The 10172-nt window shown below is 39.1% G+C and overlaps 1 long non-coding RNA gene across 1 annotated transcript; it reads right to left on the minus strand.

Moving 5' to 3' along the window:
- Nucleotides 1-122: 122 nt before the first annotated feature.
- LOC121844350 lies at nt 123-9957 on the minus strand. Its single transcript, XR_006081952.1, has 4 exons — nt 9854-9957; nt 2315-2417; nt 1066-1178; nt 123-472 (listed from the first exon to the last, which is right to left on the minus strand). It is a non-coding gene; the product is annotated as an uncharacterized LOC121844350 (long non-coding RNA).
- Nucleotides 9958-10172: the final 215 nt, after the last annotated feature.

The following is a 10172-nucleotide window of genomic DNA, read 5'->3' on the forward strand; positions in this document are numbered from 1 at the left end:
TAACTGACTGAGTATATTGGTTCCTGACTTCCCTGAAAAGTTGCATATCGCGGGGGCTATTCGATGCTAATGCAGAATGCCACAGGATGTTTTTGTGCTGGTCAAGGGCAGTCAAGTCTGGGGTGAACCAAGGGCTAAATCTGTTCTTAGTTCTACATTTTTGAATGGGGCATGCTTATTTAAAGATGGAGAGGAAAGCATTTCTTACCAGAGATTGATTCTGCGTTGATAATAGGCGACTGAACTTAATAACCCAAGCACTGTTCAAATGAAACGTGTCAGTGTGCCCTCTGCCAGCACTTAATCGTAATGACACAAACTGCTATTTAGAATTATGTATGGAATAATAAAATCTCACCTTGGTTCATAGTCTCCCTCCTTGATAAAATAGGTGAAATGCAATGATTGGTCACTCTCACATGAAAAATTTAGATTACTCCCAAATGATGATGTTCGCTCCAGATAGCTGCATCTGCAAGTACAGAAATTCACAACTTTGAAAAGTGAAAGTAACAAAAATCTTTTAATAAGTGTTGACATCAAATTGAATAGAATGTAATCTCACTTCTCTTTCTGAGTAAAGTCTCTCCCCTTTAAACTAACAGGGAACAGCACAGTGGCAGGACAGCCCCATAGTATATAAGCATTACAAAGTGGCTTAATTATTAGAATATCGGTCTGTATCCTCATTTAACTGTCTGTAGCCCTTACCTGCAGTTAAATGACCTCGTGGCCTCATGGGTGGAATATAACTAATATTTTTCTGAAATTAATAAACATTATTTTAAAAACCTGGCGAAAATCCAGTGTTTCTATGTCAAACGGTTTTGTTATATTTCAGTCTTCTGTGATTTATATAAAGTTTAATATGATACAAAACTCATAATTGAATACATTTCAACTCCATATCTGACATGGTACAGGTGTGTTTTTAAGCCCATAATCATGTGTGTGAGGTGTAGACTTTTGTTTCAAAGTATATTTCTTTAAGACTACCAAGAAACACTCTGTGTGACCCTGTTTTAGCCCACTGCAGTAAAGGTTAATAGTAGAGTATAATCTCACCGTTCATCTTGAGTAGAGATTCCCTCCTTTAAAGAAATAGGTAACCCCATCGATTGGTTGCTCTTCAGTGAATCACAACTGGGGGTTGGTGACTTTTTTTCTCAGTATGGACACTTCAAGAAATATAAGATCCATCATTTATCAAACAATATAATTTAAAAATCTGACATTCTATCTCCAATCTGCATGGGTGTACAGAGACAGTGTAATCCAAGACCAACAACTCTTGGTTAGTTCCTGGTCAGTGTTTTGTCGGGGCATGGAAACAATAAGCCAATGTTGGTGATGCAGTCAATTTGTTTCCACAAACTAGTCATATTCGTCTAAATCTGTCAATGACATCAATGCAGAGAATACCACGCTGGCGCTTGGCCTGGCTGCTGCTGCCCACTAGGGGTTGGATGTACAGTGGAAATGTACTGTCCACCTGAAGCCAAACCATAGATATAGGAAGATGGCGCACCTATCCTTGCACTGCTGTCTTCTGTGACTGCATGGGCAACGCCATTGAGGGTCATCTCCATTTTAAAGTAGTAATTTATTTTCTATGAGTGTATTGGCAGTTCACAAATAAACTAAAAAGGTGCAGAGCACCATCTACTGTCCTGTGGTGTGTATAGTCTGAACAGGTATAATGCCAAGGTTGTTGATTTACTGCCACCTGCCATTATAGAATATTTTCTCAGGAGTATTATTAACTGGCTGACCCCTCCTGCTGACCTGAATTATGTGATGCCCCACCCAGTTGACTACCTCAAAATGGATAAATCCCTCAATGACGCTACCCATGCTTAAACTTAGACTTTGTTCTAAGTGCACCTCCATGGGACAAACATACTTAATTGCGTCCATTGATAAAAACTCACATTTTTACCCTTGCTTATTTTTGTTCAAATTTATCTTTCAATTATTGTTCAACCTTATTGTTTTAATGAAACAAAATTATATTGACTAAACATGCTATTTCTTAAACCTTTGACACAGGTTGTTGCATGCCTGATAGTTTTAAGACTACTGTCTAGTTTTAAGACTACATGTGTGGTGTCCAGCGTAGCGTGGTTAGAGAGTTGGACTAGTAACCGAAAGGTTGCAAGTTCGAATCCCTGAGCTGACAAGGTACAAATCTGTCATTCTGCCCCTGAACAAGGCAGTTAACCCACTGTTCCTAGGCTGTCATTGAAAATAAGAATTTGTTCTTAACTGACTTGCCTAGTTAAATAAAATAAAAATCAAGGAAACCTGTACATACCTCTTAGGGTCCATGGTCTCATCATTCATGGGCTTCCCTTGATAACTCATTATAACTCTCAGAGAGGCCTTACAATCCTGAAGAGAACTGGTCCCATATCAATCTGTAAATAACAAAATTCCCGGATATTAATACAACCTTTGACTCAAAAACTTAGTGATAAATACATTGGTAAAAAGTCCAATACACATTGTTCCTGTTGTATTATTTTATGATTATAAGAATGGAAGTTCTGATATAGTTTGTTGGACTTGTTGGACCTAAAGCAATGTAGGGATACAATTGGTGGGGATTCCCAATTGGTTTTGTTTGACTCCTCTCCTCTATTCCTTTTGAGTAAATTGAAGAGAGGAGGATAGGGAAGGAAAATTGGAAACAAATGCACATGACTGAAATGATTATCTCCTGGCATCATGATTATGATGTTTACAGGGGTGGACTCCCAAAATAAATGTCTAAAGTTGTCCAAATAAATGTAGCTAGTTGTGCATGGTTGTCTGCTCCAAGAAACTCTTCTGCGACAGCCACCGGTAGGAAACAGTTGTGCGAAGGAAATAATCAAGGAGGAGAACAAACTCCTCCACTCGCCTACTAATCCACCACTTCTCGGTTTCTGGGTCATGGAGAAAAGGAGGAAGGAGGGGTAAAGGAGTGGACCGATATTTTCCTAATTAAGAATCTCCTGGCCTCCTGAGTGGTGCAGTGGTCTAAAGCACTGCATCACAGTGCTAGCTGTACCACTAGAGATCCTGGTTTGAGTCCAGACTCTGTCACAGCTGGCCGTGACCAGGAGACCCATGGGGCAGCGTACAATTGGCCCAGTGTCGCTTGGGTTAGGGGAAGGTTTGGCCAGCAGGGACGTCCTTGTCCCACCTTCGCCTCTCCAGAATCCGTACGGGAGTTGCAGCGATGAGACAAGACTGTAACTACCAATTGGATACCACAAAATTGGAATAAAAAAAATATTTGTACAATTATTCTCCCATTGTTCTTCACTAGCTCTGTCCCTAACTAATGCATGAATAAAACATGGAATGGAATCCTGAGTGCATCAGTTATCAGTATAATGAGAACATGGACTGGACTGACAGTAATGTTCACTAGTAAGCTACACTACAGTTGTTGTCAGTATAATGAAACCATGGACTGGACTGACTAATGTTCACTAGTAAGCTACACTACAGTTGTTGTCAGTATAATGAAAACATGGACTGGACTGACTAATGTTCACTAGTAAGATACACTACAGTTGTTGTCAGTATAATGAAAACATGGACTGGACTCGCAGTAATGTTCACTAGTAGGATACACTACAGTAGTTATCAGTATAATGAAAACATGGACTGGACTACCAGTAATGTTCACTAGTAGGATACACTACAGTAGTTATCAGTATAATGAAAACATGGACTGGACTCACAGTAATGTACCCTAGTAGGATACACTACAGTAGTTATCAGTATAATGAAAACATGGACTGGACTCACAGTAATGTTCACTAGTAGGTTACACTACAGTAGTTATCAGTATAATGAAAACATGGACTGGACTCACAGTAATGTTCACTAGTAGGTTACACTACAGTAGTTATCAGTATAATGAAAACATGGACTGGACATACAGTGATGTTCACTAGTAGGATACACTACAGTAGTTATCAGTATATCAGTATAATGAAAACATGGACTGGACTCACAGTGATGTTCACTAGTAGGATACACTACAGTAGTTATCAGTATAATGAAAACATGGACTGACAGTAATGTTCACTAGTAGGCTACACTATAGTACACACATAAATAAGTGTCTTAACAAATCAAGGTGTCTGTCCAGCACTGCCTCAAAACTCGTATAATATAATGCTAACTAAATATTAAATATTTTAGGCAATATTTATCTGACAGAGAATGGTGAATATTGTCCTCAGGTGGCTGCCATGCCATTAGTCTGCCTATAAAAGGGGCGGAAACCAACAAAGTACTTTCAATTTCATCTGCGACTGCGTCGGTCAGTAAAGGTTGGCCAGGATATATTATAGTTGTTATGTTATATTATACATTCAAGACAAACGACTTTCCCTTCTGTTCTTCTAAAAACCTTTTCTAAGAGACCCAATCCGTTTTTGCATAGCCAATAGCTTGGGTTTAGTGATATCAAATTAAAATAACAAAAGACAATTTTATGCTATTGTTTATTTTCAAGTGATTTGAATTTAAAAATCTTTAACCTAATGGTTTTCGCAATTTGTGTCTATACATGCTCTAATTATGATTAGAAACTTGCTGAAAAATATTTAATAAACTCAAGCATTATTAGGCCTATTTTGGTTGTGTAGTCAATTATAGAGACATGTGCGATGTTTGTTGCAATAAAGCTGGTAGCTTAATTTGCCAGCAGCATACCACCCTGCATACCACTGCTGGCTTGCTTCTGAAGCTAAGCAGGGTTGGTCCTGGTCAGTCCCTGGATGGGAGACCAGATGCTGCTGGAAGTGGTGTTGGAGGGCCAGTAGGAGGCACTCTTTCCTCTGGTCTAAAAAATATCCCAATGCCCCAGGCCAGAGATTGGGGACACAACCCTGTGTAGGGTGCCGTCTTTTGGATGGGATGTTAAACGGGTGTCCTGACTCTCTGTGGTAATTAAAGATCCCATGGCACTTATCATAAGAGTAGGGGTGTTAACCCCGGTGTCCTGGCTAAATTCCCAATCTGGCCATCAAACCATCACAGTCACTTAATAATCCCCAGTTTACAATTGGCTCATCTCTCCCTGTAACTATTCCCCAGGTTGTTGCTGCAAATGATAATGTGTTCTCAGTCAATTTACCTGATAAAATAATGTATGTATTGACATATGCTAAAAACAGAGGTTACATTCTCATCAGTCAATATGTAATTGACAACCTACAACCACTGGCCAGAGCATATGGATGCTTTCCTTTGAAAACCAATAAAGAATGTATATTTAGTTATATTTAACATCCTTCTAGACTGTGAAAACAGACACTAACCCAACCCTTTGAATCAGAGTGGTGCTGCCTTTATTAACATTGTTGTTGGGGGTTAACTGCCTTGCTTGGGGATTTGAACCATCAACCTTTCCTGTTAGTGGCCTAAAGTTCTTGACCACTAGGCTGCCGCCCTCAACTAGAGATTGTAATAAATGGTGTTTCTTTGAAAAGATAGGCCTGGCTGACATAAGGGGAAAGGATCCACAGACACAGAGGCTGATTATCTTTCTGCACATCTCTTTATTTACAATGCTGGTTGCCATGGTTAACACAAATACAGGACATTGAATGCTACCTGAACTAACAAGTAACATAAGTAGTCCTATCGTATCACAGAGAGGTCAAACAAGTATGTGAGTGTTTGTCACATTACCCAGTGTCCACAGCAACACAATTTATTCTCTACCCTCAGTGCATGTGGTGTGTACTATTGTCTTTGTCATGCTCTGACTAACCCTCATCTTTTCTCTTTCTCAGTCTCCCCTTCCGGAGGGCCTGAGGCTCTTGGAAAGTGAGTTGTAATCACTCCTTTGTTCCGCTAGGTGGAAGCAGAGGACTTTGTGGAACTGATTGGTCCTGAGATGTTGTCAGAAACATTAGACATGATGGGAGTGAAGGGATGCTTTCAGAGGTACAGAAACCCAATATTCATTATATTCTATACGTTTATGATATAAAGAGAGTGGTCACAGAGATTAAGTGGGAGAATTTGCACAATTGGTGGCTGACTAAATACTTTTTTGCCCCACTGTATATTTTGTTACATTGCTGAAATTCTATTTACTAACCATTTTATATAAATAAAAGGTAGATTTTACTAAAGGTTTTATTTTGATAAAGTGTCTGTTGAAATTGTTTACAAGTATAACTCTAAAACTGAGACTAAGAAAACAATACATCAATGCTGTTGCTATATGGAAAATATTTATGTTCAAATAAATGATCTCTCATGATTTTGTAAACTGAGAAAATAACACCATATAAAACATATTGTAACTGAAACAAACAAATGCATCTTTGTTGGTTCTGTCGAGTAAAACATATTTGATTATGTCCAAGATGTATGCCTAACAAGAAACTTTAACTTTTGAGATTCTCTATTGAATTTAAAATATTTACTGTCCATTAAAATGTTTAATAAAGTGGAAATGTCTTCAGTTCACTCATGGTTTAAAGCAGTACTACAAACAAACATAGATCAGAAAACATTAAACAGTATTCCTAACAGTTTTTGTTCATAATAGCTTTGACAGTTGTAATCACTCCTTTGTTCCGCTAGGTGGAAGCAGAGGACTTTGTGGAACTGATTGGTCCTGAGATGTTGTCAGAAACATCAGACATGATGGGAGTGAAGGGATGCTTTCAGAGGTACAGAGACCCAATATTCATTATATTCTATGCGTTTATGATATAAAGAGAGTGGTCACTGAGATTAAATTACAGAATATATTTTCTTTCAACCTGCTCTTTCTCCCCTCTCCTCTTCTCTCTTTCTCCCCCTCTCCTCTTCTCTCTTTCTCCACCTCTCCTCATCTCTTTCTACACCTTTCTCCCCATCTCTTTCTACACCTTTCTCCCACTCTCCTCATCTCTCTTTCTACACCTTTCTCCCACTCTTCTCATCTCTTTCTACACCTTTCTCCCCCTCTCCTCTTCTCTCTTTCTCCCCCTCTCCTCACCTCTCTTTCCACACCTTTCTCCCCCTCTCCTCATCTCTCTTTCCACACCTTTCTCCCCCCTCTCCTCATCTCTCTTTCTACACCTTTCTCCCCTCTCCTCTCTCTACACCTTTCTCCCCCCCTCTCCTCTCTCTTTCTACACCTTTCTCCCCCTCTCCTCTCTCTTTCTACACCTTTCTCCCCCTCTCCTCTCTCTTTCTACACCTTTCTCCCCCTCTCCTCATCTCTCTCTACACCTTTCTCCCCTCTCCTCTCTCTTTCTACACCTTTCTCCCCCTCTCCTCTCTCTTTCTACACCTTTCTCCCCCTCTCCTCTCTCTTTCTACACCTTTCTCCCTCCATCTGTTCCTTTACTTCACTCTATTTGTTCAGACATATTTTAATTGACATAGCAACAATCACTAGAATTTTAACAAAATGTATTCAGTAATGTATTATTTATTATAAACAATTTGTATGTAAAAATACTATAAATGATAAATCTCCATCTTTGTTCATTTGATGTTTAGCAGATGAATCAAGAGATATGTATATGTATTTCTGTAAAAGAATGCTGAGATCTTTTATGAAATCAACCAACCATCCAGTCTGAACAATGACAGATGGTACCATTACAGACTCATTGTACACAGCGTTGACCTTGTTTTACTACTTCCCTCTCTCAGCCTTTTTTTTTTTAGTGTCTTGTTGTACAGCATTAACAAATGAAGGTATCTGTCCAGCACTGTCTCAATACTCTGATAATGTAATGCTGATGGCTGCTGTATTAGTCTAGTGTGATAAATCAGTTGACTTAGATGGACTACTTGTAAAGGTGCACCATCATCATGTGATTTAGTTGATCATTTTCATGTCAGTCATTTTTAATGAAATTATAGTTAACAATTGTAGAGCACATTTTTTTATAGACAGTCTACCACTCCGCCATTGTAGGCCATATTTATCTGACACAGAACAGTGCATACTGTCCTCAGGTGGCTGCCCTACCCTTAGTCTGCCTCCTGTCCCTCCTATCACCATGGGTACACCTTCCTGAAAACAATTGCACTATACTTTATTTAAACCTGCTCTGCCAGTTCATGTCCTTAAAGATTATAATGTTCCAATGTGGTTAACCAAAAAGATGACAGTTCATCTTATCATCTAGGTTTACTATCAAACAGATATGTCATATTTCTGGTTTGTCCACTTGTTTCCTGCTTGTAGCAGGGTGCGGTTACAGGAATGTTCTAACTATAAGTCACATGATTTCATGAGAAAATGTCTCTGCAGTGAGGGTGTGGAAAGCAAGTCAAGTTGTCGTTGGATGAATGTCAACAAGATGCATAACCAGAATTGTTAAAATAACTATGTTTTAATTCAATCTGACTATACCAGTTCATGCCCTAAAACCCTCAAATCAAATCTGAACCTCAAATCATATTCCACTGCTTCTCGTCCCATTCTTCCACTCTATCAGGGACTGATTTAGACCTGGGACACAAGGTGGGTGCAATCAATCATCAGGTAGAAGAGAACACAGGCCCATTTCAAGATAGGCCCTAAAATACGAAAATGTTCAAATGTAGTCCATGAAGAGGTTGGCCTATTAGGATTATGTGCACAGCTATTAACCTCACATGTAGCTATAGCAATTGATTAGGGGCCAGGGGTAATTCAATGTTTACCCTACGAGGACTGGACTACTGCTGGTTTTCTGTTCTACCTGATAATTGATGACAGCCACCTGGTGTCTCAGGTCTAAATCAGTCCCTGATTAGAGGGGAATCATTTTTAAAAAGCAGTGTAAGTGGGTCTGGTCCAGATTTGAATGTGAGGGGTTAGACTTACAACTATATTGAAAGAAAGATCGTTCCAGATTGTCTTTTCCTGCTTATGAACAGCATCACATCTCACAACGCCTGGAGAAGTATGTATCATGTCAGGAAACCCATTCATGTGACCCATTCATGTGATTATCATGTTGCAATCACCTGAGACTCACAGCACAACTGCAAAAAAGTACCTGGAACGCTGCCAGACAGTTTGCAAGTATGTAACAAAAATAACATTAACATCTGACAATTGTTTCATGGATGCTAAGAACAAATAAAACCCTTTTTGTAATCTTCCTTACAAATCTGTCATCATTTGAGATCTGGGCCATTTGATTTTTAACTGTTCAAATTACCTGAGAGGAATCGCAATTGTTACGACATTGTGAGTCCTAAAGTCTTTCCCAGTTTGAATAAGAATCAGCCTACCTGCCAGTCATCAAAACACATCTTAACCTGACACTTTGCAGTGGTGTAAAGTGCTTTTTGGTGGTATCTGTACTTTACCATTAATATTTTTGCCAACTTTTACTTTTACTTCACTACATTCCTAAAGAAAACAATGTACATTTTACTCCATAAATTCTCCCTGACACCCAAAAGTACTTGACAGGAAAATGGTCAAATTCACACACTTATCAAGAGAACATCCCTGTTCATCTCTACTGCCTCTGATTTGGCGGACTCACTAAACACAAACGCTACGTTTGTAAATTATGTCTGAGTGTGCCCCTGGCTATCAGCCAATAAATAAATAAAATACAATTGTGCCGTCTGGTTTGCTTAAATATAAGACATTTGAAATGGTTTATACTTGTACTTTTGATATTTAAGTACATTTCAGCAATTCCATTTACTTTTGATACTTAAGTATATTTAAAACCAAATACTTTGACTTTTACTCAAGTAGTTTTTTACTGGGTGACTTTCACTTTTACTTGAGTCATTTTCTATTAAGATATCTTTACTTTAACTCAAGTATGACAATTGAGTACTAATTCCACCACTGCACTTTTATAAAAACATGTTGACTTACCATTTTCCTGCTGCATTCAGAGTAGCCTGGAGCATGTACTGACACGGTTATAACTCAAGGGTTGAAACCTAAGATGCTGTTCCAGAGGTGAGACGAGGAAGACAGACAGAAGGAGAGGGGAGGAGCATCTGCTTATACATCACATGGGACAACTTTACCAAAGATGGTGACGCTTTTCCCGCTTTGCCAGTGAGAAGTCTCACCCTGGGGCACCCCCTCCGCGTGGAGGGGCAATAAGTATTTCACTCGAGTCGCCCCGCTCCAATCCAAATAAATTAGGGAGTGGGGTCTCGCTTTCTCTACCGTCTCTGACTTTAGA

Source organism: Oncorhynchus tshawytscha, unplaced genomic scaffold, assembly GCF_018296145.1.
Source record: "Oncorhynchus tshawytscha isolate Ot180627B unplaced genomic scaffold, Otsh_v2.0 Un_contig_5479_pilon_pilon, whole genome shotgun sequence".
NCBI lineage: Eukaryota > Metazoa > Chordata > Actinopteri > Salmoniformes > Salmonidae > Oncorhynchus > Oncorhynchus tshawytscha.